The 24,520-nt window shown below is 45.2% G+C and overlaps 1 protein-coding gene across 1 annotated transcript in view; it reads right to left on the bottom strand.

Annotated features, from left to right (window-relative positions):
• Nucleotides 1-24,520, bottom strand: part of LOC147977841 (uncharacterized) — an 88,197-nt gene that overhangs the window by 15,993 nt on the left and 47,684 nt on the right. The gene's annotated exons all lie outside the window — the stretch shown is intronic.

Here is a 24,520-nt window from a genome sequence, read left to right on the forward strand (position 1 = left end):
TTCCGGAGCACAGGGCTAGAGCGGACCAGATCGTGCTGCGCCAATACAAGAAGAAGGCCCGCCAGATGCAGTACGAGGTGCGCTATGTGGCCATCTCCACATACTACCACGACTATCTTGGTGTGAAGATGACCAAGGAAGAAGCGCGGAGGATGGCCATTACCTTGGAGAGGCCCGAGTTCTTGGCGGTAAGTATAAAAGATTTTTCATTATGCTTTCATTACCTTGTGGTACATTATGCTTTATGCTTTATGCTTCCATAACACCAATTTGGACACACCTACATGCCATTATGCTTTTATTATGTAGGTGTGTCCAAATTGGTGTTATGGAAAAGATGAGTCCCGGGCGGCATTGGTGGATCTTTGGTGTGATGAGGCTGGAGCCTGGGCGGCTATGAGAACCAAAAATAAGGCTAACCGAGGGACGGAGGGAGTACATGCTCAGGGAAACCGAAACCACTATCTCCACAAGGCAGTTAATGTATGACTAACCCCATTAAACATTCTTCTTCTTCTATTTACCATCACTTTCTTATGTATGACTAATCTCTGTTTGGTGGTGCAGGAGGAGAAACTAAAGCGGCCGCTCTCAGACATGCAGGCATGGGAGATCGCCCATACGCAGAAGGACTCCAAGCCTGGCGAGCCCCAGTACTACGGCAAGAAGACCGCGTGGAGGAAGCAGGCCTACTCCGAAGCGTATCTGAAGTAGCATCCTGACACACCTGACCCCATTGCGGCGCCTCTGGACGACAGGGCGGTGGTGAGCATGGGGCCCAAGGAGCACGGTCAGGAGGCGGTTCTCGATGCTGTGATCACTCCTAGTATCTCCTACACACAGCTTCGTCGGATCGACCCGAGCCTGAGCCAGCGCATGAGCCAGCCAGTGACCAATACACAGTCCCTCTTTCAGGAGCAACAATCTGTAAGTATTTTCCCTCTTATCTTCATTGCTCACTTCATTTTCCGCATTTAGTAGTTTTATGAGTTCCATCATGTCATACTGTAGGCCTACATGGAGTACACACACCAGGAGACCATGGCGTGGCATCAGAGGCTTTATGAACACCAAGTGCAGAGGGATAGCCAGATGCAACAGGCTTTTCAGGATATGGCGGCCGGCAGGTGTCCTCAGTTCCCTCCAGCACAATGCCCTCCAGCACAACCAGTGCTGATGAGCTTTGAGGAGTTTGTGGCACAGAACGCTGGCCCCTCGCCGGTTAGTTCATCCCCAATCTATTCACCCAAAGCATGTCATGCCTTTCAACACAGTCATATATCCCGTGCATATGTCTTTTCAACATCCAGGGAACATGTGGATCTACCGTTGGCGGTGGTCTTCGCAGCACTCCGGAGACACGGAGCCCGACCACTCCGATCCACGGAGGCGGAGGCGGTCTTGGCGGTAGCGCTGCCGCTAGCAGTGACGACCTGGGCTTTGGCCGTCTTGGCGGTGACGACCTCCGCGGTGCTCGATGATCCTTGTGTGGTGATGATGCTTGAGATGACTTGTGTGTGGTGATGATCATTTAGATGACTTGTGTGCTTCTCTATATGCTTATGTTGGTTGTGATGATGTTCATTTAGAGACTTGTGTGTGATGATGCTTATGCATATATTGTTGTGATGGTGCCGGATGATATCCCGTTGTGTTTTATATGTCTATCTCATCATATATATCTGCTAATATGTGCTGCTATTTGAATTGAATTGATCCGAAAACAAACAGAAAAAAGAAAAAAAAAGCAAAAGCAAACTATGCCGACGGCTAGGCCATCGGCATAGGGCTAGCGTGAGCTCCCAGTAGCTGACACGTGGGCGCCTATGCCGACGGCCTAGCCGCCGGCTTAGTTTAAAAACTGTGCCGACGGCTAGGCCGTCGGCATAGGCGCCCACGTGTCAGCTACTGGGAGCTCTGTATGAAGGACTATGCCGGCGGCCTGGTCGTCGGCATAGCCCTGGTCCTAGAGCAGCGGCTGGTCGCCACGTGGCACACCTATGCCGACGGTCGAGCCATCGGCATAGTTTTTGACTAAGCCGACGGCTAGGCCGTCGGCATAGTGGTGCCACGTGGTGACCGTTCGTTGGGCAGACTTGACGGCGGCCGCCGTTAGGCGTGATAGTTGCCGACGGCTAGGGCCGTCGGCATAGATGTACGGCCCCCGTCGGCGTATCATATATGCCGACGGCTTTTCTATGCCGACGGCCTCCCTGGCTGTGCCGACGCATATGTTGCCGACGGCCCTATGCCGACGGGGGCCGTCGGCATAGGCCTATCCTGACGGGACTCAGGGCTATGCCGACAGCCCTGGCCGTCGGCATAGGGGGCGATTCTGGTAGTGAGGGGGGTATTTCCCTATGGGACGAAAGCACTAAAGTGCAACTCAAGACATTCGAGTGTGAAACGGCGTGGGACATTGGTGTATGCGAGAACTGAGAGTGCAAGAAAGGCATGAAATGTGGACTTTGTTGAGACGAAACAAGCCAAACATGATGGAGTCCATGTGATAGTCAGAATGCCGCTCATGCTCTAGGAGATAAGAAAGACTAATGATGAAATTTAGAGAACTGCTCTCACATTGTCTCTCCGCCATTTGGATTCAAGGGATTGCACTGCTTTGTGGAAAAAAATAATATGATAATAAGCAAGTCAAGGAAAATAATGTGAGAGTTTGCGTGAAATGAGAGGTGGCCAACCCAGAATGGTCACATTGTTTCCAGAAAGCTACGTGACATACTTAGTTACTCCTAGCTCAGATTGTGTCGTGCTACTAGAGCTAGAGGCATCGAAAGAAGATATAAAAAGGGGCCAAGGACAACATATGAGGCACACTAGGTGAAGTAGGCAACCCTGGAAAGAGTGATTCAGGAGACGTGGGATCAAGGACCCACTGAGCACAATTTAGGAGACCTCTATGTGAAGTTGAAGGACACACTGAAGAAACATTTGAAAGGAGTGTTGTTAGCATTTGTATGTGAAGAAAGAAATAGATAGGTCATGCATGGGCTACCTGATTCCATTCAGGAAGGAAAGAAGGTAAGAGCAAACTTGAGGACCTACCCCATTGGGAGGAAAGTTTTTGGATGCAAAGGTCGAGAATCACATGACAAAAAGAACGTGGTCATAATAATCTCTACTTTCACCAAAGGCGCATGCAGGAAAATAGAATGAAGTTAAAAACATACTAAAAGGGATGATGTCAGTTGTATGGTATGTCTAGAAGAGATGGAAGGCAAAGCGAGAAGGTTTTTAAGGAGCTGTATAAGTGATATAATGATCTGAACCCGAGCGTCATAAAGGTCACTGCAAACATAAATGAAGAATTAGCAAACCCTTTTATATATGAAGAGACTCGTGATGCCCATTTCAAGATTGGCCCCACTACAACATAAGTGGGTTTTGGTGGCGCTATTGATACATGAGCTGAGGCCTTTTCCCGCCGTTTCTTGACGCTTTTCCCTCGCATCTCTCCCGCTCCCTCGCCTTCCTCCCGCCATTCTCTCCCTTTCTCCCGCCAAACCCCCTCCTGCTCGCCTTCCAGTCGCCGCCATGCCGCCGAAGAAGTACGCCATGCCACGCGCGGCGGCAACCGCGACTGGCGCCGTAGCCCAGCCGAAGCAGAGGAAGCCGAGGGCGCCGCCATCGAAGCCACCGGGACTGTCGAACGCCGAGTGGAGGGTGGAAGTTCAGCGGCGCGAAGCAGTCACCGCCGACAGGCGGAACAGGGCCATAGCCAAGAAGGCCCGCGACAACGCGGCGCGCGCGGCGGCGTCTTCCTCATCGGTCGACCAGGCGGGGATGAATCCACCCGTCGTCAGCCACGCCCAGTACGCGCCCTGGGGACAGCAAGGCGTCGGATCTCCATGGGGTTCATCGTCGCCCGGCTACGCCGACGGCGACGCGCATGGTGGGTTCAACCCAAACGTGACCTTCCCTCATGGTCACCCCGCTACGCGCAAGCCCTCGCCCGCCTTCGTCGGCGTGCAGTACCCTCCATATAACTACTCGCCGCCCTCCGCCTACGCGTCCACGCCGACGCCCCATCTCTATCGTGGACCGCTGCCCTTCTCGCACCTCGGCGATGCCGACGACACGGGAGCCGACATGGACGACATCATCGCGACAGGATCGACCGCGGCCGCCGCGTCTCCCGGGTTCGCCACCCAGGACGAGGTGGTGGATCTCAGCGGCGACATGGAGGCCGAGATCGGCTACGTCTACGGCGAGGACGCGCAGGAACCCGAGGAGGAGGAGGAGGCGAGGAGGATCCAGCTCCTGTTCCGACGAAGGGGCGCCAGAAGAAGAAGCATGAAAGTCGTCTGCCTCAACCTGACCACCGGCGCGAACCAGAGCTTGGAGACGTACTGGGACCGCATCAAGGCCGAGTTCGACGAGCGGAAGCTCGTCGACCCCTACTTCAAAGGCGTCTACATGCAACACGGCTCCAAGGCGATGGCGAACCATTGGGGGCGTATCCAGTTGGCGTGCAACAAATGGCATGGAATCGTCGAGGAGGTCGCGGCTCGCCCGGAGAGTGGCGCCAGCATTGAGGATCAGGTACGCACGCCGTTCGCCCGCATATCTTCGTCGTCTACGCCCGGCGCCCGCCAACTGTTCGTCCCTCCACGCAGCTGCTGCGTATGTTCGCCATGTATCGGGGCGACAACCAAGACGCCGACTTCAAGCACCTCCACGTCTACAAGCGCATTGACAAGTGCGAGAAGTGGGCGGAAGTCCGACGTGCCCTCAACAAGGCCAAGGAGACATACAAGCCGGACGCGACGACTCCGGGCGCGTCAGAGGGGCGGCCGGACGACCACAAATTGGCAAAGAAGGGGAAAAACACCGACGCGGCAACCGCGCGAGTGCAGGAGTCCATCGAGCATTGCCTCGCCGACGCCCAGGCCCGGGCCGTCCTACGCGAAGAGAAGACCGAGGCGCGGTGGTCGTCGCTGATGAAGAACAACGCCATCAAGCTCGTCCTGCTCCGGACGAACGTCGCCGCGAAGAAGAGGAACACCAACATGGCTTTTCTGATGGGCGGGGCGGACATGCTCCAAAGCAACGATGAGAAGCTCAAGGCGTGGTACCTGGTGCAGCGCGGCCTCATCTTGAGCGAGCTGCCGACGGCAACACCGACGACGACGACGCCCATGACCACACGGAGGCCAAGCCCGAACGACGCCTCTACATCACCGCCCAGCAGTGCCGAAGCCGCGCCGACACAGCCCAGCACCGAAGAAGCTCCGGCACCGCCGAGCCCGCGCCGGCCGACTCCGCCAACGCCTGGAGCCGACCCCGCCGAGTGAATCATTGCGCACGCAAACTTGCGGCGGCGGCGCTCTGTTTTTTGTAACGCCAGACTACGTCCGATCGCCGGATTTGCGGCGTCTTTTGAGAGCGGGAACGACCAAGTTTAAATTTCCCGCATCCTGGGGCCGGCGCGTGGGGGCGTGACTGGGAGCTAGATCGCCCCCACGGGCCGAACTAGCGCCGGCACGCCCCCAGGCCGCTCTATTTAGGAGCCCTGGGGGGCCGAACGGCTGGAGATGCCCTTAGATGCATGCATGGCTGCATGTCGGCACGGCAGGAAGTAAAATACTTTTACTAGCAAGAGCAGCAGGCGTGCCTTAGTAACAAAGAGTCTCTTGTGTCCCCAACACACCCAATACAATGGTAAATTGTATAGGTGCACTAGTTCGGCGAAGAGATGGTGATACAAGTGGTATATGGATGGCAGATAAAGGTATTTGTAATCTGAAATTATAAAAACAGCAAGGTAACGAATGATAAAAATGAGCGTAAACGGTATTGCAATGCTAGAAAACAAGGCCTAGGGTTCATACTTTCGCTAGTGTAAGTTCCCTCAACGATACTAACATAATTGGATCACATAACTATCCCTCAACATGCAACAAAGAGTCACTCCAAAGTCACTAATAGCGGAGAACGAACGAAGAGATTATGGTAGGGTACGAAACCACCTCAAAGTTATTCTTTCCAATCAATCCGTTGGGCTATTCCTATAAGTTTCACAAACAGCCCTAGAGTTCGTACTAGAATAACACCTTAAGACACAAATCAACCAAAACCCTAATGTCACCAAGATACTCCAATGTCACCTCAAGTATCCGTGGGTATGATTATACGATATGCATCACACAATCTCAGATTCATCTATTCAACCAACACAAAGGACCTCAAAGAGTGCCCCAAAGTTCTACCAGAGAATCACGATAAAAACGTGTGCCAACCCCTATGCATAGGTTCATGTGCGGAACCCGCAAGTTGATCACCAAAACATACATCAAGTGAATCACGTGATATCCCATTGTCACCACAGATATCCACGGAAAGACATACATCAAGTGTTCTCAAATCTTTAAAGACTCAATCCGATGAGATAACTCCAAAGGGGAAACTCAATTCATTACAAGAGAGAAGAGGGGGAGGAGAAACATAAGATCCAGCTATAATAGCAAATCTCGCGATACATCAAGATCGTATCACCTCAAGAACATGAGAGAGAGAGAGATCAAACACATAGCTACTGGTACATACCCTCAGCCCCGAGGGAGAACTACTCCCTCCTCGTCATGGAGAGCACCGGGATGATGAAGATGGCCACCGAAGAAGGATTCCCCCCTCTGGCAGGGTGCCGGAACGGGTCTAGATTGGCTTTCGGTGGCTACGGAGGCTTCTGGCGGCGGAACTCCTGATCTAATCTCCGTTCTGGAAGTTTTAGGGTACGACGATATATATGGGTGCAGGAAGTACGTCGGAGGAGCTACGGGGGCCCCACAAGGCAGGGCGCGCGCCCCCCACCCTCGTGAGCACCTCCCGTATCTCCTGACGTGGAGTCCAAGTCTATCTGGTGGCTTTCGTTCCAAAAATAACATCACCAGTTGATTTCGTTCCGTTTCGACTCCGTTTGATATTCCTTTTTTCGAAACACTGAAATAGGCATAAAACAGCAAATCTGGGCTGGGCCTCCGGTTAATAGGTTAGTCCCAAAAATAATATAAAAGTGGAAAATAAAGCCCAATATTGCCCAAAACAGTAGATAATATAGCATGGAGCAATCAAAAATTATAGATACATTGGAGACGTATCAAGCATCCCCAAGCTTAATTCCTGCTCGTCCTCGAGTAGGTAAATGATAAAAAAGATAATTTTTGATGTGGAATGCTAGTTGGCATAATTTTAGTGTAATTCTTCTTAATTGTGGTATGAATATTCCGATCCATAAGATTCAAGACAAAAGTTCATATTGACATAAAAATGATAATACTTCAAGCATACTAACAAAGTAATCATGTCTTCTCAAAATAACATGACCAAAGAGAGCTATCCCTACAAAATCATATAGTCTGGCTATGCTCCATCTTCACCACACAAAATATTTAAATCATGCACAACCCCGATGACAAGCCAAGCAATTGTTTAATACTTTTGATGTTCTCAAACATTTTCAATCTTCACGCAATACATGAGCATGAGCCATGGATATAGCACTATAGGTGGAATAGAATGGTGGTTGTGGAGAAGACAAAAAGGGAGAAGATAGTCTCACATCAACTAGGTGTATCAACGGGCTATGGAGATGCCCATCAATAGATATCAATGTGAGTGAGTAGGGATTGCAATGCAACGGATGCACTAGAGCTATAAATGTATGAAAGCTCAATAAAAGAAACTAGTGGGTGTGCATCCAACTTGCTTGCTCACGAAGACCTAGGACATTTTGAGGAAGCCCATCATTGGAATATGCAAGCCAAGTTCTATAATGAAAGATTCCCACTAGTATATGAAAGTGGCAACATAGGAGACTCTCTATCATGAAGATCATGGTGCTACTTTGAAGCACAAGTGTGGTAAAAGGATAGTAGCATTGCCCCTTCTCTCTTTTTCTCTCATTTTTTTATTTTTTTATTTTTTTTATTTGGGCCTTTTCTCTTTTTTATGGCCTCTTTTCTTTCTACTTTTTTTAATTTGGGCTTCTTTGGCCTCTTTTATTCATTTTTCGTTTGGAGTCTCATCCCGACTTGTGGGGGAATCATAGTCTCCATCATCCTTTCCTCACTGGGACAATGCTCTAATAATGGTGATCATCACACTTTTATTTACTTACAACTCAAAAATTACAACTCGATACTTAGAACAAGATATGACTCTATATGAGTGCCTCCGGCGGTGTACCGGGATGTGCAATGATGCATGAATGACATGTATGAAAGAATTATGAACGGTGGCCTCGCCACAAATACGATGTCAACTACATGATCTTGCAAAGCAATATGACAATGATGAAGCGTGTCATAATAACGGAAAGGTGGAAAGTTGCATGGCAATATATCTCGGAATGGCTATGGAAATGACATAATAGGTAGGTATGGTGGCTGTTTTGAGGAAGGTATATGGTGGGTTTATGGTACCGGCGAAAGTTGCGCGGTACTAGAGAGGCTAGCAAAGGTGGAAGGGTGAGAGTGCGTATAACTCATATACTTATTCCAAAAATCTACAAGTTATCAAAGCAAAGTATTACGTGCATGCTCCTAGGGGGATAGATTGGTAGGAAAAGACCATCGCTCGTCGCCGACCGCCACTCATAAGGAAGTCAATCAATAAATAAATCATGCTCCGACTTCATCACATAACGGTTCACCATACGTGCATGCTACGGGAATCACAAACTTCAACACAAGTATTTCTCAAATTCATAACCACTCAACTAGCATGACTCTAATATCACCATCTCCATATCTCAAAACAATTATCAAGTATCAAACTTCTCATAGTATTCAACACACTCATAAGATAATTTTATTGTTCTAGAATACCTAGCATATTAGGATTTTAAGAAAATTACCATGCTATTTAAGACTCTCAAAACAATAAGTGGAGCATGAGAGTTCATCTATTTCTTCAAAATAAAACTACCACAATGCTCTAAAAGGTATAAGTGAAGCGCTAGAGCAAATGACAAACTACTCCGAAAGATATAAGTGAAGATCAATGAGTAGTAGAGTAATTATGCAACTATGTGAAGACTCTCTAACATTTAATAATTTCATATCTTGGTAATTTATTCAAACAGAAAGAAAATCAAAATAAAATGACATCTAAGAATAGCAAACATCATGTGAAGAAGCAAAAACTTAGGATCAACCGGTACTAACCGATAGTTGTTGAAGAAGAAAGGTGGGATGCCAACCGGGGCATCCCCGAGCTTAGATGCTTGAGACTTCTTGAAATATTATCTTGGTGTGCCTTGGGAATCCCCAAGCTTGAGTTTTTGTGTCTCCTTAATTCCTCTCATATCATGGTCTCCCTAAATCTCAAAAGCTTCATCCACACAAAACTCAACAAGGACTCGTGAGATGAGTTAGTATAAACCATTGCAAAAACCTTATCATACTCTACTGTACCAAATCACTAAAATTATTATTCGACATTGCATACTAAATGCCTCTACATATTTAATAGTCCTATCCTCAAATAGAATCATTAAAGAAGCAAACATATGCAAACAATGCAAACATAACAGCAATCTGCCTAAACAGGACAGTCTGTAAAGAATGCAGCAACATCCATACTTCCCTAGCTCCAAAAAATATGAAATAAAATTCCCACTGTGGTAAATTTATCATAGCTTAATATTCAAAAGGTTTCAACATTTTATCACATTCTGGCTTTTCTGGGGAATTATTGCAACACCGGTAAACTTTCTGTTTTCAAACAGCAACATGAAGACTTGTAAAATAGGCATAGTAAAGGCTATCAATGCCACTTCTATTGAAATAAAAGATGCAAAACAATGTTCTAAATAACAGCAAGAAAATCCTAACAAAATAAATTGACACTCCAAGCAAAACACATATCATGTGGTGAATAAAAATATAGCTCCAAGTAAAGTTACCGATGAACGAAGACGAAAGAAGGGATGCCTTCCGGGGCATCCCCAAGCTTAGGCTATTGGTTGTCCTTGAATATTACCTTGGGGTGCCATGGGCATCCCCAAGCTTAGGATCTTGCCACTCCTTATTCCATAGTCCATCGAATCTTTACCCAAAACTTGAATACTTCACAACACAAAACTTAAAGTAGAAAACTTGTGAGCTCCGTTAGTATACGAAAACAAAAGACCACTTCAAGGTAATGTAATGAACTCATTCTTTATTTATATTGGTGTTAAACCTAATGTATTCCAACTTATCTATGGTTTATAAACTATTTTACTAGCCATAGATTCATCAAAATAAGTAAACAACACATGAAAAACAGAATCTGTCAAAAACAGAACAGTCTGCAGTAATCTGGATCAAACATATACTTATGGAACTCATAAAATTCTCAAATAAATTTCTGGACCTGAGCAATTTATCTATTAATCATCTGCAAAAATAATTAATTAAATATCACTCTCCAAATAAAAATGGCAGCAATTCTCGTGAGCGCTAAAGTTCCTGTGTTTTACAGCATGATCAACAAGACTTTCCCCAAGTATTCCCAAAGGTTCTACTTGGCACAAACACTAATTAAACACATAAAACCACATCTAAACAGAGGCTAGATGAATTTTTTATTACTGAACAGGATCAAAAAGCAAGCAATAAAAATAAATTTGGGTTGCCTCCCAACAAGCGCTATCGTTTAAGGCCCCTAGCTAGGCATGATGATTTCAATGATGCTCACATAAAGGATAAGAATTGTAACATAAAGAGAGCATCATGAAGAATATGACTAGCACATTTAAGTCTAACATACTTCCTATGCATAGGGATTTTGTGAGCAAACAACTTATGGAAACAAGAATCAACTTGCATAGGAAGGTAAAACAAGCATAACTTCAAAACTTTACGCACATAGAGAGGAAACTTGATATTATTGCAATTCCTACAAGCATATATTCCTCTCTCATAATAATTTTCAGTAGCATAATGAATGAATTCAAAAATATAACCAGCACCTAAAGCATTCTTTTCATGATCTACAAGCATAAAAATTTTATTACTCTCCACATATGCAAAATTCTTCTTAATCGGAATAGTGGGAGTATCATAAGAGACTTGAATACTATAAATTGTTTCCACATTAAAAGATTAATGTTCAGAAAAAGGGTAATCATAATCATGACAAGTTTTATAAATATAATCACTACTTTTTATAGCATAAGTATCATCACAATAATCATCATAAGTAGGAGGCATGCTATCATCATTATAAACTTGCATATCAAAACTTGGGAGACTAAAAATATCATCTTCATTAATCGTAGCTTCCCCAAGCTTGGGGCAAACATTAATTGCAGCAAATATATTCTCAAAAACATCATCTTCATCAAACATAGCATCCCCAAGCTTGGGCCTTTTCATATCATAAGCATAATCACTCTCATCAGTAATAGTATGGATAGCACCAATAGTATAGCAATTATTGTATTCGTCCAAGCAAGTGCCAAATAGATTTTCAAGATCATAAGAAGCATCATTATCTTCCACAATTATATTTTCATGAGGCACAATAGTAATAGGAGCAGCATTATTTAGGAGAGATATCTTTTTACCTCTCTTCCTTTTTCTTTTCTTGTTCTTCACCACATCATGTGTGGGTTTAATCCTCTTTTTGGAGCTCCTTATTAATGAGATTGGTTGAGTAGGAGGCTCTTCCTCATTACCTGATTCATCATAAGAAATAATAGGAGGGTATTGGGAAGTCTCTTACTTTTCATTAGTATTCTCTTCATCTTCTATTTGTTTTCTTTTCTTTATGTAATTGGCAATATAAGGATTTTCAATACAATTCACCGCACAATACATATAAATTTCCTCTAGATCAAATCCAAGAAGTTTATAAAGGGCAAATTATGGAAGATAGTAGTTATATGTTTCATTTCTTCATATCCCATAAGCAAACTAAGTTCATTATAATGTGCAAGGGAAATCAGGTCATCACAATTTTTGGACACGATTAGATCATGAAACAATTTGCATCGGATAGCTAAATGACCACTTTCATTGCAAAGTCCACAAGTATGGCCAAGAAAATTTAAATTTTCAGCACAATCATCTAGCCTTTCTTGCAATAATTTAGTTTCTAAGTACTTATGCCTCTTGCAATACCTATCTTCCCTATTTGGTGTGTACTTGCAGACCTAGTCTACTCCACAAAAATTGACATGTTTATAGGAGGCATTTTCATCATAACTAGTGCAATCATCATTAGCATCATGGATATTCAAAGAATTTGCACTAACAACATTGCAATCACGCTCATCATTCAAATATTTAGTGCCAAACATTTTATAGATTCCTTCTTCTAGCACTTGAGCACAATTATCCTTTCCATCATACTCACAAAAGATATTTAAAAGGTGAAGCGTATGAGACAAACTCAATTCCATTTTTTATAGTTTTCTTTTATAAACTAAACTAGTGATAAAACAAGAAACTAAAAGACTCGATTGCAAAATCTAAACATATACCTTCAAGCACTCACCTCCCCAGCAACGGCGCCAGAAAAGAGCTTGATGTCTAGTACACAACCTTCTTCTTGTAGACGTTGTTGGGCCTCCAAGTGCAGAGGTTTGTAGGACAGTAGCAAATTTCCCTCAAGTGGATGACCTAAGGTTTATCAATCCGTAGGAGGCGTAGGATGAAGATGGTCTCTCTCAAGCAACCTTGCAACCAAATAACAAAGAGTCTCTTGTGTTCCCAACACACCCAATACAATGGTAAATTGTATAGGTGCACTAGTTCAGTGAAGAGATGGTGATACATGTGGTATATGGATGGCAGATAAAGGTATTTGTAATCTGAAATTATAAAAACTGCAAGGTAGCGAATGATAAAAGTGAGCACAAACGGTATTGCAATGCTAGGAAACAAGGCCTAGGGTTCATACTTTCGCTAGTGTAAGTTCCCTCAACGATACTAACATAATTGGATCACATAACTATCCCTCAACATGCAACAAAGAGTCACTCCAAAGTCACTAATAGCGGAGAACGAACGAAGAGATTATGGTAGGGTACGAAACCACCTCAAAGTTATTCTTTCCAATCAATCCGTTGGGCTATTCCTATAAGTGTCACAAACAGCCCTAGAGTTCGTACTAGAATAACACCTTCAGACACAAATCAACCAAAACCCTAATGTCACCTAGATACTCCAATGTCACCTCAAGTATCCGTGGGTATGATTATACGATATGCATCACACAATCTCAGATTCATCTATTCAACCAACACAAAGGACCTCGAAGAGTGCCCCAAAGTTCTACCGGAGAATCACGACGAAAACGTGTGCCAACCCCTATGCATAGGTTCACGGGCGGAACCCGCAAGTCGATCACCAAAACATACATCAAGTGAATCACGTGATATCCCATTGTCACCACAGATATCCATGACAAGACATACATCAAGTGTTCTCAAATCTTTAAAGACTCAATCCGATGAGATGACTCCAAAGGGGAAACTCAATTCATTACAAGAGAGAAGAGGGGGAGGAGAAACATAAGATCCAACTATAATAGCAAAGCTCGCGATGCATCAAGATCGTATCACCTCAAGAACACGAGAGAGAGAGAGAGATCAAACACATAGCTACTGGTACATACCCTCAGCCCCGAGGGAGAACTACTCCCTCCTCGTCATGGAGAGCACCGGGATGATGAAGATGGCAACCGGAGAAGGATTGCCCCCTCCGGCAGGGTGCCGGAACGGGTCTAGATTGGCTTTCGGTGGCTACGGAGGCTTCTGGCGGCGGAACTCCGGATCTAATCTCCATTCTAGAAGTTTTAGGGTATGACGATATATAAGGGTGCGGGAAGTACGTCGGAGGAGCTACGGGGGCCCCACGAGGCAGGGGGGCGCCCCCACCCTCGTGAGCACCTCCCGTATCTCCTGACGTGGAGTCCAAGTCTATCTGGTGGCTTTCGTTCCAAAAATAACTTCTCCAGTTGATTTCGTTCTGTTTCGACTCTGTTTGATATTCCTTTTCTTCAAAACACTGAAATAGGCATAAAACAGCAAATCTGGGCTGGGCCTCCGGTTAATATGTTAGTTCCAAAAATAATATAAAAGTGGAAAATAAAGCCCAATATTGCCCAAAACAGTAGATAATATAGCATGGAGCAATCAAAAATTATAGATACGTTGGAGACGTATCACCCAACCCTACAAATTTATATCATATAAAGCACTCGCCTACACATATACACAATGATACACATTTTAATCATTCGCCCAAGTCCTCAATCTCTCATATAATACGTTCATAACCAATATATGTACATATACCCCTCATGATCTTAAGTAGCCTACCCATCCCGCCTTACTGATCACTGCCAATCAATAGGTTAAGGAAATGAATGTAACATATTGATTGGTTTATTGAATGTTTGTATTTGAGAAGGTCATTCCACACTATCAGGGATTGGGATGGTAGCACACAAACAAATAAGAGTCAATAGTTGGTGGCATTTTTTTTCAAAGCACTCATCTAACCCTTTTTTGTGTGTAGTGCAACTAAAATCAGTTTACATGTCAAAAATATGCCAACTTATTGAAAATATAATGCAAGCAAAGTCAAAGTACTGGGTAAACATAAAATGATATTAGCAAACAAGTAATAGCTCAACTTAAACTCCAAATGATTTACTTTGTAAGCAATTATTAAGGTACCTACTATTTGTGTATATCATGTTCATTAAGACGCGATCTTCATACATACTAATATTCTTAGATGTCGCTAATGCTAGTAATTCTTACATGTTGATAATTCATGTATGGTTAAGACTCTAATTCTCACTTTTCAGAAAAGGCTGGAATCCGAATTCAGTCACTAAATCAAACTAAAGTTGAAGAAGTTGCTGTCACAGCCCTAGCTTAGCCTTTGCTTGCTCTTGCATGATCATCATGTCATCATGTTATTTCCAAAGAAACTTGAAATAGGGTTTGATCAAGCCCTAGCACTAAATGAAATCAAATAGGTTCAAACAGAAATCTTATCAATGAACCCGAAATGCCCCTCATAAATGTTCATCATTTTTGTCTTGGTCTAGAACCTCTACCAAAAATGGTTTACATTTTTCCTAGGTCATCTTGGATTTTTGGATTAAATCATAAGTATTTGAAATTTGGGCATTTAAATACTATAATTATTTTTAATACTCAAATACTTCTGAGAACAGTTGGGGGTTGTTGGAAATAATCCAAACAGAGCCCACAAGTATTTTCAGGATTTTTGAAAATGCTCTCGCATTTTTATTAAATCAAAACAAAATTAAAGAAAATAGAAAACATAAAGTAAATAGAAAAGGAAGAGGCTTACCAGTCACTTACCTGGTGGCCCACCAGGCCAACACTGTGCAGCCCAGCCCACCAGCGCCGTCGTCCTCCTGGCGCCAGTCGGCCAGGCGTGTGGCCGACGCGTGCGCACGGCGATGAGTTGTCACAACCCTAGCTTAGCCTTTGCTTGCTCTTGCATGATCATCATGTCATCATGTTATTTTCAAAGAAACTTGAAATAGGGTTTGATCAAGCCCTAGCACTAAATGAAATCAAATAGGTTCAAACAGAAATCTTATCAATGAACCCAAAATGCCCAAATGTTCATCATTTTTATCTTGGTCTAGAACCTCTGCCAAAAATGGTTTACTTTTTTCCTAGGTCATCTTGGATTTTTGGATTAAATCACAAGTATTTGAAATTTGGGCATTTGAATACTATAATTATTTTTAATACTCAAATACTTCTGAGAATAGTTGGAGGTTGTTGGAAATAATCCAAAAAGAGCCCACAAGTATTTTCAGGATTTTTGAAAATGCTCTGGCATTTTTATTAAATCAAAACAAAATTACAGAAAATAGAAAACAGAAAGTAAATAGAAAAGGGAGAGGCTTACCAGTCACTTACCTGGCGGCCCACCAGGCCAACACTGTGCAGCCCAGCCCACCAGCGCCGTCGTCCTCCTGGCGCCAGTCGGCCAGTCGTGTGGCCGACGCGCGCGCACGGCAAGGGCGCCACGCCACCAGTGCGCCTGTCTGCCTCCCCAGGCCAGCGCGACACCGCTGATCCCCTCCTTGATGCCGTCCCGATGGGGCGCTTCCCCTCACTCCTCCCCTGCTCTCTCCCTCGTCGTTTCCCCCCACACTCGAACGGATCTCGCTGCCGCCGTCCGTCGTAGCCGCGGTCAACGTCGTCCCCGCGCCCGCTCTTCGTGTCCAATGGCTTCGCTGCCGTCGACTACGCTGACCCGCAACGCCACGAGACGCCGAAAGCCCCGCAATGCCATCACGTCGTCGTCTTCGCCCTCGGATCACCGGAGATCGCCGTCGTCGATGTGCCACCTCCTGAGCTTCCCCGACCATGCCGAGCCTTCTGTTGCAAGCATCGTGAGCCACTCTCCCTTCTACCCTTGCTCCCGTTGTCGTTTGCATGTCGTAGCGCCGTTCCCACCGTGACCGGAGCTCACCGCCGCCCGGCTTTGTCGCCGCCGTGGCCTGAGCTCGAACCACCCGCGCCCTTGCACCGCATCGCGCTCCTGGTGCCTCCAGGAAGCCGCCTAGCCCCTCTACACGCTCGCCTGCTTGCTCTAGCGCCACGCTCGCACGAAGCCGAGCTCCGGCCGCCGCCTCACTCGCCGCTGTTGCCGTTTCCGGCCACCCTAGCACCACCCACCACCACCGATCGACGCGCCTCGTCACGCTGCGTCTGTAGGACCCAGCCACGCGAGCTCTCGTCACCGGAATCGGCCGGACGGGCAACCCCGTCGTGTCCCGTTTAGCGCCGATGGCTAACCGCCCTTCTGGATGACGTGGACACGTCATTAGGGGCTAATGGACCACTAATTAAGCCCCACAGTCACTGAAACCTGGGCCCCACAGTTTAGTTAGACTAGCCACAGTGGGAGTAACTTCAGCAGTAACATCGAGTCCAACTCAACAAATTTGCTTATGTGGCAATGTGTTAATGAGGAGAGAGGTAGTTTTAGTAACTTAGCTAGTTACTATAACATCACATGTCCCAATGCAATATGAGTCTATAACCTAATAAATAAAGCTTTGCATGTTACCACACTTATGTTACTACCCACTATGAAGGTAGTAACATAGTCTAGGGACATGTGTATGTTACTAGCGTATGTTACTCTCCATTGTGGCTAGTCTTAACCACAGTTTATTCCTCTATTTAGCTTAAACTAATCATAGTGGCCCCATGCGTCAGCGTTGACTTGCTGACGTGGCCGTTGACCAGGCCCCACACGTGAGTGACCCAATCAGCAGTGTGTCACTGGCCAGTGGGCCCCACTGGTCAGGTTTGACCTGGACCCCGCATGTTGACCTGCTGACGTCACCCAGATGCAGTGTTGATGCAATAAGCGTTTTCTAGAATTTTAAATAAATCAGAAATGATTTATTAATTTTAGAAAAAGTCTAAAACTTCTAAAAATCATAGAAATTAATCTATAACTCAGAATGAAATAATTTATATATGAAAAATTCAAGGAGTCCATCTGTACCATTTTCATGCATGTTTGAACAATGTGTGTCCTTTGTTTTGGACAAAACATATAAAGGGCATTTAAATAATCATATATGGAGTTGGAATTTGAATCATGTATTCAAACCAACTTCATTTAAATCATAGCTATATGCATTAGCTCAAATCACAGCATATTGCCATGTCATGATCATGCATCATATTGTGGCATTGCATTGACTGTGTTCTTTCTCAGTTGCCGGTGTTTGTCCCCTCTCAGTAGACGTGTATCGACGACGAGAACGATGACACCGATGAAGTGTGTTCCTCTTCAGAAGTGTCAGGAAAGCAACCCCATTGAACATTCCGATACAATCCCATTCTCTCGCTCCTGCTCTCTTTTATTGTATTAGGACAACAACGTTCGCCTGCTAGCTACTTTGTGTTGTGGTAGCTGAACCCCTTTCCCTCTGCATGACATGTCTTCGCCACAGTAAATAGTTGAAACCCACTAGCATGAGTAGGAGTTGTTTGAGCCCTGATGTCACTACTAGGGAAAACCCTAGCAGTAGCGCTGGTTTTGTGCTCACTAGTAGCGCGGGTAGGCGCGCTACTAATAAGGCGCTACAGCTATTGCTTAGCAGTAACGCGTGCCGCACGCGCTACTGCTAGGACAAATAGCTGCAGCGCTTGTTCTCTCCCACGCTGCTGCTAATGTAACTACTGGAAGCGTGTTTTCTTTCCATCGCTACTAGTATTGTTTTTTTATTTTTTATTTTTCGTGTATTTATGCGCCATCGTACAAATATTGGTACAATACCAGTTATGAGGTTTACATCATTATGTCCATAACAGTGTGTCAAATGAAGGTGGATTAGGTTCAAGTGGAGGCAATATGTGGTGCATGTCAAAAGTATACTACTAATCCAAACTTGATCTAGTTTGGACTAGTAGTACTTTCGATGTGCACCACATGTTGCCTCCACTTGAATCTAATCCGTCAGCACAAGCTATTTAATCATCATCATAATCATTAGCACCAACAATATTTATTTAATCACCACTAACACTAGCTAATAATAATCATCAGTCATTACCACCAACACTAGCTATTTTATCATCATAGTAATAGTGTAGCACATTATCATCCTCAAACTCATTTCTAGCTAATCACTCCTGCTGCTCTCTCTTAGGTAAAACAACATAAAACATGTGTAGCTCTCCTCCTTGATCAAGTTGGAGCATGCAGATAAACCTGTCTCCTAATTTTGGGTAGCACATCTGTTTGCTGCCCCCTAGTACTTGTCTGCGCTCCCCCATCACATATCTGGTCCAGTCTTGCACTATTAAGCATTCATCGCTGATCTTGAATGCACTAAAGTAACATGTAGGATATCTTGGCCGTAAGCTAATAATACTCATGGTACCTTTAGTCTCGATCCCATAAGGCACAACATTCATCGGGAGTCCCTGTTGAAGAACACCGTATGGTCACATACTTAGCAATGAAGTTTAGCTTCACAAATAATGTATGGAAAAGATGCACTGAGGACAAATAGTAAAAATCTTACCATCCTTCCTAAATAGATGTGACCGTAGTTCATGACGAACACTATTGGTCGCACGTTTTCAGTACTAAGATTTCTAAGTCCAGAAAGAAAATTTGTCTTGACGGTATCAAGATCCTCAAGCCATGAAACATAATGACATAGCTCCTCGCAGTTTAGTTCAGCCCCGGGACAGTTGTCAACTATTTTTGAATAAACAATATCAAAGACATAAATATGGTTGAGAAACTTACATTTTGGTGTAACTGGAGGCGTCTGCACATCGACCCAGATGTCGGTATTACCTTCAATATCATCTTCCGGACGAATATCAAAGGTGATAACCATATCAGGCTGAAATGCATAAGTCTTGCATAGTGCTCTCCATGTTTTGCATCCAAAATAGGTGTAGTCGTCTGAATTGTATAATTTTGCGTGGAAAATATAACCATGCTCGGTCTTCAAATAAACTTTCTTTACCTCCATAGTATGACTGAAACCTATCTTATCCAATACAAAAACTCTTGCATGGCAGGGGATACGCTAGTAGAATAGTAAAAAAATATAAGTTCAAGAAAATGAAGCAGATGTCATGCTTAATTACAAAAAAAGACTTGTCATTGTGACTTACTGTATCCACTTCGAAGTTCTCGTCCAGCTTGATGCTGAAGCGCCTATCATCATCTAGGAAGATTCCGTCGCACAGGCTGCGCTTGTCTTCGCAGTATTTCCAAATACCGAAATCCTTTTTGTCGCCAGACATTTCCTATGTTCATAGTTAAAACATTAATTGAAAATCGATAGAAGACAACTACTAGGATACTCAACACACAAATCCGGGGCACTCAATATTTCCTACATATTCTGGCAAAAGTCATGCCAAAATTCACAGAAAAATTCAGCATGACCTTTGCTAAAATAGGATATATCGAGCGCCTGAAATTTGCCGGAACGGAAATGAATCAACACTCCGGCAAAACATAGGCCACTCGGAGGTGTAACCTGCAAACATGACCGGCCACTTGGATATTGAGCAACACAAGATATACATTTCAAAATATCTTATAAGACTCAAATTAGCATGCATTTAATAAGCAAAAGTAAAGCATCTCATGCGTCTGTACATCGTCGAATATTATCACTAATACATCCCGAATAGTGTCATACATATAACATCACTAGTACAACTAAAACCCTAGGACACGACGGGTATCGACGCGGGCGGTGGACACCCACAGAGAAGGAACCATCACGGGATCATAGCTCCAGTGAGATCCCTGGAGAACCTGCCAGGTATTGGAGAACCTGTGCTCCAACGCAAACAAGTAGCGACGGACGTGCGCGTCCTCCTCACTGACACGGTGACGCACCACCTCCGCGGAGTCCTCAAGCCTCTGGACCGTCACTGGCCCACGCGACCGCCACCAAAAAAGGTTCGGGTCAACGACAGGCTGGCTCCTCGCCAACCTGCGCCCCCCGGTAGGTAGCGCCTCCCAGTACCACCCCGGCGGAGCCCAGTCCCGGACATGGCCCATCTGGTCAAGCAGGTGTCGTCCTCCGCCGACTCGACGACGAGGATGCGGGATAGGCATCGTCCACGTCGATGCGGGAAAATTGCTTTAACTAAAAAAATAGCAACAAGTTCTTACTAACTAGTTCTATTAATTCAACTAGTTCTTACTAAAAATAAACTTACTATAAATAAAAATATTCTAGTACCTAATTAGTACCTAGTTCTTACTAACTAATTAGTACCTAAGAACTACAGCCCTAATTACCATCTAATTTGATGAACCTATAGGGGTGGAAAGTGGTAGCGGATATTCCAATTATCCAACTATAAAGTGAAATAAGTGGTCAAATTTTACTCGTTTTATGATTCATCTTAGAAATTTGATTCGTTTCCACCCTTACATGAACCCTAACTCATTTGAGCCGCATCCGCATCCGATTCGTTTCCACCCTAACTAATTTGATGGAGGTAGAAACCCTAGGCAAGGTAGGGGAGAGGGAGGAGAAGGCGTGCTCACCTCAGGTGCCTGCGACGAGGGAGGGGCAGGCGGCGTCGAGGTCGTGGTCGGGGCTCCGGGGCGGCGTTGAGGTCCGGGGGGCGGGGGCGGCGTCCGGGACGGCATTGAGGTCGGGGTCGGGGGCGGCGTCCCGGGCGGCGTTGAGGTCGGGGGCGGGGCCGGCGTTGAATCTGGGGTCGGGGGCGGCGTGGGGAGAGCGCGCGGCGGCTGAGGGGCGGCGGCGGTGAGGCTGAGGGCGGCCTCGGGCGGCGGCGGCGAGCAGACAGCGGCGAGGGCGAGCGACGATTTGGGGAAGAATTGGTGGCCGGGGGGCGGGGTGGGGGGAAACCGCTGTTTAAGTGAAACGTAATGGTAGCGCGTTACCGGAAACGCGCTATAGCTAAGTTAGCTATAGCGCGTTTACTGAAACCCGCTACTGCTATTCCTTTCTCCTTTTTTCCCTTTTTTCTTTTATTTTTCTTTACATTTTATTTTTTCCCTTTCTCCTTTTTCTATTTCTTTCATTTTCATTTACTTTTCTACTTATTTTTCACTTTATTTTATTTCCGTTAGCAGCAGCGCTTTACACATAAGCGCGCTGCAGCTAAGGAGATTAGCAGTAGCGCTGGGCCATTATACGCGCTACTGCTAGGTTAGGCTAGCCATGTGCGCCCAGTTCAAACGTAGCAGCAGTGCTTTTCGCTAGTACGCGCTACTGCTAAAGTCATAGCAGTAGCGCGGTTTATTTATGCGCGCTGCTACTAAGTAGAAGCAGCGCTTGATTTTGTACAGCGCTACTGGTAAAATATTGTGTATAGGCTTTTCCCTAGTAGTGTGTGCCTACTCATTCATGCTTGATGTCATGCCTGCTACTGCTTAGAGTTGAATCGGGTCTGATTCATCGGGGATGAATTGGGATGGTGTTGAACATGTCCTATTGTGGAGAGCTAAGTGTGTGAACACGATTTGGTAAAGGTAGCAGTGAGAGGCCATGTAGGAGTACATGGTGGGTTGTCTCATTACAGCCGTCCTCAGGAACCCTGTTCCGTGTTTGTGATCAAAGACTAGCTACTACCACACATTGGGTACCGGTTACCCGGCCCCTCTCGACTTATTAATCGCTCTTGATCCCTGTCCAGGAGTTGCAACTAGTTTCTGGTGTTTATAGGTTGCTGGGGGTCGAGCGCAGCGCTGACCTTAGGGGTCGGCTGTGTCTTGGCAGGCAAGTGGCACGGTGTACCAAGTGGCACCCGGATGGTGGGCTTGGGAACCCTGCACACATCGTTTGGGCCGTTTAGGAGACTTCGGCTGGAACTTCTTACGGATGAGCCTCAAATAGGCGATAAACCTGGACTAGGCACTCGTGTGGTTAGTCAAGTCGTGGCCGACACCCTCGCCAGGCTTCTGCTTGAAGGTTGCCGAGAGACATGATGTGTACATGGCTATAAGTGGCGAGAGTGTGTGTGTGAAGAAGTACACCCCTGCAGGGTTATCATTATCTATTCGAATAGCTGGATTCCTAGGATATGGAAACTTGGACCCCTTGCATCGTTCATAGACAAGTGAAAGTGGATACTCTAAAATGCGTAAGATAAGTGTGAGTGCTATGGATGGCCTTCTCGTAGGGAGATGGGAGAGGATCCATAGTGGAGTATTGCTATGGTGAATATGTGGACTCGTGTGCGCCACCTCAAAGAAAGTGCTGGTACTCGTAGTATAGGATAGCCACTGAGTCAAAGATGGCTTGCTGCAGTTAAACTCCACCACCCCTCTGTTGATACCTGTTGCATATGTAGTTAGTGCTGATGTAAGTCTTGTTGGGTACCTTTGTACTCACGTTTGCTTAATTCATGTTTTGCAGCGGACACTTCAGTCTCACTAGTAGTTCGACGTGGGCTTCGATGGTTAGCTTGGGAATCCCAGACAGAGGTCTGGCTCCTTTGGAGGGTCTTGTAGTTAGACAGGCTTTCTGGCTTTTTTTCTTTTCAACTGTCTGTAATCAGACAGGTTTAGCTTCCGCTTGTGCTTGATGCTTGTATGACTTTGTATGTTGGGTCATGAGACCCATGTTTGTAATATCATACTATGTATGGCTCTTCAGAGCCCTTGCATAAATACTCCGAGTCATAGAGTTTTGTTGTGATGCCATGTTGTATTTGCACATGTCGAGCATATTGCGTCTATGATATTGAAATGCTTGGCATGTGTGGGATCTGACACTTAGTTGTTTATCCTTGGAGCCTATCTTATGGGAAAATGCCCCCTAGTGCTTCCACTGAGCCATGGTAGCTTGCTACTGCTCCAGAACACATGGGTTGATCTGCATGTGTCCTTCTTTGCTCCTGTGTCTGCCTTTCGGGGAATGTCTCGCGATGTCTACCAGAGTCCTGTTAGCTTTGCTACAGGCCGGATTCATTCGTATGTTGACCGACATGGGCATTGCTGGGTCATGTATGCCTGTTTCCATAATTTAGCGCCGCCTTGGGTTTATGACTAACCATGTCAGCCCGGGTTCTTTGTCACATTGATGCTAGCGACACTATCATATATGTGAGCCAAAAGTCGCAAATGGTCCCGGGCCAGGTAAGGTGGCACCCGTGGGTTACCGTGCGTGAGGCGAGCAAACTGATATGAGGTGTTACAGCTAGATCAATGAGACTTAGGATCGGGGTCCTGACAGTTGCGCCTCTTGTGCTTGCCTGAAAAATGCTCCAAGAGTATCACGATTGGTCCACTCAAGAATTGCAACCGATTTCGTGATTCAAGGATATGTTCTACCTTGTGGCAATGATGTAGACTGTGGGAAGGGAGTAGAGAACATTGAAGAGAACACGTCAAACTTCTTTTAGACTGTGTGTATGTTCAATTTTAGTTACCATCTAAATCCATTCTACTTCATTGATAAGCCTCATGCTAAAATTTCCCATCCCCTTTGATTATTTTACAAAGTAGTCAATGATACCGAACATATATAGCATAGCTCTCTCTGACTGGGTTTTCCATGCATACAATAACGGACTTCAAGACTCTAGATATTTAGAACTCATATGTATGAAAGGCAACTCATATTGTAGAAAATGCACCAATTTGTTTTCTTAGGCAATTGGGCTACTATTTGTACTTGATTCCATTCTAATTTTCTAGATTTTTCAATCTCAAATTGTAATTTTCCAATTTCAGAATCACTGTAGCAATCTGGTAATCAAGTTTGATTTGTTTGTTGATCAGCAACCGAATTCTGACTAAATAACTTGCGAAAAAATACTATCATTTAGTATCAGACACATTGGAAGTGGTGTAATAACATACGGATTTAAGGGAGTGGATTAGAGCATCTCCAACTACAATGGTCAAATATGCCCCCGAAACGTCCGCAGATGCCTCAGCATCTGGGGGTATCTCTTTGGACCCCTCAAATTATCCTCCCCACCTTTTAAACATTTCAACAAACAAGTTGTGTGTAACAGTGTCGTAGT

The sequence above is a fragment of the Triticum urartu genome, chromosome 3A (genome assembly GCF_056163025.1).
Source record: "Triticum urartu cultivar PI428250 chromosome 3A, HENAU_Tu73, whole genome shotgun sequence".
Lineage (NCBI taxonomy): Eukaryota > Viridiplantae > Streptophyta > Magnoliopsida > Poales > Poaceae > Triticum > Triticum urartu.